A 4,289-nucleotide genomic window follows, 5' to 3' on the forward strand; every position below is an offset into this window, starting at 1 on the left:
TTTGTACATTGTTGGTGGAGATGGTGTTTTATTGTTCATTAAATATACATTCGTTAAGGATTCTACACGAGAATAAGCCTTGTCATTTGGGACCTGCTGTGGACAAATTCTATCAGCGATTCCTTTTGCTTGAGCGATAGCAGCCTTGATTTGTCACAATTTGCAATGGCTATTGTGCTATTCCATTTTTCCTAAAAGGTACATTTACTTCAGTCTCTTTAAGGAACACAGACTCATTTTACGATTCATTATAAAGTGCTGAAGGAAAGCGGCTACATAAATGAAATTACCCTGTTACTTTCTTCATAAAACTGTATTCATTTTACTAGTACATTACCTTACCTCAATAGGGCACAGAAGCAATGAACCATGCTTAAAAAAACAAAAACTGTTTTTTAATAAGTATCTATAAACGGTTTGGAAATAAAGACGTACCAGCAGAAAACGAGGGAATAAACGACCGTTTCTTAGCTTAGATAAAGACAAATACATGATTCTTAAATGTCTGTCTCTTTTAAAACAAAAAGTTGGTACGAGTTCCGCCACAATAGTAAATAAATGACGTTGGCGAGCATGTCAGACCGTCAATATTTTCGCAATTTTGATTGGTCAGATAAGCTGGCAACAGTGCTTGCAGGGACTGCGTGTTCACTGGCATTCCTTATCATTCAAGAATACTATTTTTATACGCTAGGGATCGTGAGCGAGGAGCGACTTCCTGTGATGCTCCCGGGGATACTCCCTTCTCTCAAAGTCAAGAATAGAAACACTGGTCGCTTCTGGTCCATCCATTCGTAGTTCTTATAGATCACGAATGGGTCTTAGGCTGCTTAAGTGATTTGGTTGCTCTAGTTCCTCTAATCCAGTTTTGATATATTTGACTGGCGTTGTCGTTGCATGTTGCGAATGATAACTCGGAAAGCGCGATCTTGTTTTAGATGTGTCTATGAAATTATGCATTTTTGTTATTAAGAAATTTAATTATCGCTCTAGCGAATCTTTATTAAAAGAATTGATTGAGTCAGTGTTGATTCTGATTTGGTTTTTGTAGGCAGTTTTGTAGGTGGGCTCTGCAGGTAGCCGCAAGATACGTAGTTCTTCTTGGAATTTTGTGATGCTAGAAACATCAGGAATATACTGATGATTCTAGTATACTGTTTTTTAGGAAAACTTGCTTACACCGCCTGTTTTGAAAGTTCATGTAGATATAGAGCCAAATCAAGTACTTCTTTTTCCCCTAAATGAAAATCTTTAGCTTTTGTCCCAGCAGGAAACAAGTACCCATATTTAGATTAGAAAATAATGTATTAATATTAAGTACTTAAAAACTTACTTTTCAATTCCCGAACAACTCGGAATGTTTTCACGTTCACTATCATTATTGTCAAATTTGATCTGATTTTTCTAATTCGCAATTATTTACATCTCTATTAAAAGTGGTTTTATCGCTACTAAAACCTCGCCGACCCCTAGCGCAGCTACTGCTCGACGGGCTGATTGAGAAATAAGCGATGTTCTCGTATCGTCGTATCGCGAGGACGACCACGTCGAGGTCTACCGAGAGGTCAGTCTTTTCATAGCGTCTAATTGTTCCGCTAACTGTGCTGCTAAGAAACTTCAACTTCTTGGACATGTGGTGTCTCAATAAATCTCCTTGCCACAGAGCAATAATTCTAGTCCTATCAAAAGCTGACAACTCGCTTCCAGGCATGCTACACGATTCTTGCATTTTTTAGATACGAATGCGGGCTACTAGTGACCAATATAAAGGTGCAGTTTTTGCAGCAACACAGTTTTAAAGGGGTAAACAACTTTTGTTTGGAAATTTCATCTTTTATTTTACTTGTAAACAAATACGTTTTATGTACCAATAAAACAATTTTATATAATATAAATGTATTATGTAAATTCAGGGGCGCGGGGTGCACGACTTTTGAATGTGAGTGTAGTTAGAAGGAATGTAAAGATTTAGTAGTAAAGTAATCACGTAAAGTTATCGTTATCTCTCTTAGCCCAAATATCATGCTTCTAAATGCGAACATTCTTTAGTCATTCGTCAAACCATAATTTCTGTAACTTTTTTCGAAATATACAAATCCAAGTGTGATCAAAAGTTATAATATGAGAGGTGGATATTTCGGTGAGACAACTTTTAACATTTTTGTCTTAAATATTGTTGTTGAAATTGAATAGAGAAAATTGCTTAAAAACCTTCGCTGTGGGGATATTTATGAAGATAAATTTGGTAGAGGAATACTTTTACAGCAATATTAACACAAAAATGTGAAAGTATACTCTACCAAAAATATTTACCTGAAGTGGTTATATAAAACGATTATACGCAAAGACAAAAATTGTCACGCCTTTTAAAGTATGTATTTCATACCCCCAACACTAACTGCAACTGCAAATCATTATACAAGGTGACCCGGAATATGTAGTCATGCTCTCGTATTTGTAGAGGGGGACGTTAAAAAATATAACAAGTTTCTATTTTAAAAAAGTCCAGAGGGCCCCCCTACAGAGATATCTGTAAATCGGTTTTTAAAAATATGTTTTAAAATACTTCAGGCAATTTATTTATTTTTTCATGCTATGAACAGTACATCATTGCTCTTAAAAAGAATCCATGTAACCATTTTTAGCATTTTCATTTGCCAGAGATGGGATAGGTAGAGCACAATAAAAGTTATTTTTTTACCCTATACAATAAAGACTCGAAAATAATGTATTTGGGTAGCTTTAACCTTAAACTAAAAAAATACACTCATATGACACTCGATATGATTCATATTCATATTGATAAACAGAACAGTTCTCGAGGAAAAACCATTTTCATTGTATTTGGATTTAGTGGACAATTTTGTATGGAGGTTCAACATGAGCTCCTTCTAACCTTATGCACTCCCTATCTTGAAAAATTGTAGAATGTTGCGTTCTCCACAATGCTTATTGAATGAAAATTAATTAAAATTAAAAAATAATTAAGTGTCGACAGGATTGGCATACACTAAAGTTTTTAAATATCCCCAAAAACCAAATCTGAAGGGTTGAACTTTGGAGATTGAGGAGGCCAAGCTACGGATCTGAATCCTCCTATCCAATGTTGTCCGAATTGCGTGTTTAGCTGTTCTTGAACTGCCAGGCTGAGATGGGTTGGTGGCGCATCATGCATCATGCATCAAGTTGTTTACTCGTAGAAGACGTACTCAAATATTGTACGCTGGTGATCAGATGCTACATTTGGGACAGTGCTTATAGTTTCTTCGTATTTACGACTGAAACTTCGTGTTGCTGTTTCGAAAATTTCCACTGGACTTTCGTTCATTTCTAATTAAAATTAATCATTCAATCATCAAGTATAATAGATTTGAAATGATATAAAAATAACCAAGAACAAATATGATAGTACTATTCATATCGGCACATCACTTATAAACAATGTAAAAAATGTGTTATTATTGACACAAAAATTGGAAAATACATTATCACAAGTGGATATAATCTGAAATCAGCTATTGAAGAGTACTTCAGGTTTATTGTATGGTTTTGCATTTTTTACAAGCGCTTCCTAAATGTAGATCACGTTTTTAATATATTTGTATAAATACAATAATTCTTTTCTCATCGATTATTTCTTTAAAACTTTAATCAATTTAAATCGAATTTTTAATAGTACTGAAAAGCATAATAATTTTTTGAAGACGTACGTAATATGAGTAAATTAGTCTTTCGTCCATTGGTTTACGATAGAGTTACGTAATTCCTCTGCATGAGAAGGTTTACACACTATGTCAAAATTTGTACAGCTTTACCATTGAAACCTGCTTTCTTACCATTATAACTTACAACTACATTTGAGAACAACGGGTTAGCAGACAGGTGGACCACTAGCTAAATTCCATTTTTAACCGTTACAACTCTTATTAAAACTTCACCAGCTTAACACCCCCAAATACATAATTCACGCAATCAGAAATCTATTCACAGACAACTAGAAATAAGCATAAACAACACCCTTTCCTTTGCTTTCACCCCTGAAGAAGGCCGCCCGCAAGGGTCCCCACTATCACCTCTATTTTACAATATACAGGGTTACTCATTAGTGCGTCAAAGTGCGATATCTCAGTAAATATGAAGTTTACAAGAAAATTCGTCTAACGAAAGTTTTTCACGTTTAAAAGGTCCACATTAGAGTTATTCGTAAAAATGTGAAAGTTTTAACAGCTACTGGGTTCCACAGAAATCGATGCTGTACACTACCCGCTGCGAATTTTGGAAAACAGTTT

At 34.9% G+C, this 4,289-nt stretch overlaps 2 long non-coding RNA genes across 2 annotated transcripts in view; both read right to left on the reverse strand.

Moving 5' to 3' along the window:
• Window positions 1-4: 4 nt before the first annotated feature.
• On the reverse strand, window positions 5-1,485 carry LOC125504268. Its single transcript, XR_007281397.1, has 2 exons — window positions 436-1,485; window positions 5-388 (listed from the first exon to the last, which is right to left on the reverse strand). It is a non-coding gene; the product is annotated as an uncharacterized LOC125504268 (long non-coding RNA).
• Window positions 1,486-2,555: 1,070 nt separating this feature from the next.
• LOC125504281 overlaps window positions 2,556-4,289 on the reverse strand; it is a 7,356-nt gene continuing 5,622 nt past the window's right edge. The window contains exon 2 of the long non-coding RNA XR_007281406.1: window positions 2,556-3,330. This is a non-coding gene — a long non-coding RNA (uncharacterized LOC125504281). The remainder of the gene's footprint in view (window positions 3,331-4,289) is intronic.

Source organism: Dendroctonus ponderosae, unplaced genomic scaffold (genome assembly GCF_020466585.1).
Source record: "Dendroctonus ponderosae isolate FM_Combo_2020 unplaced genomic scaffold, Dpon_F_20191213v2 Dpon_F_20191213_4, whole genome shotgun sequence".
Lineage (NCBI taxonomy): Eukaryota > Metazoa > Arthropoda > Insecta > Coleoptera > Curculionidae > Dendroctonus > Dendroctonus ponderosae.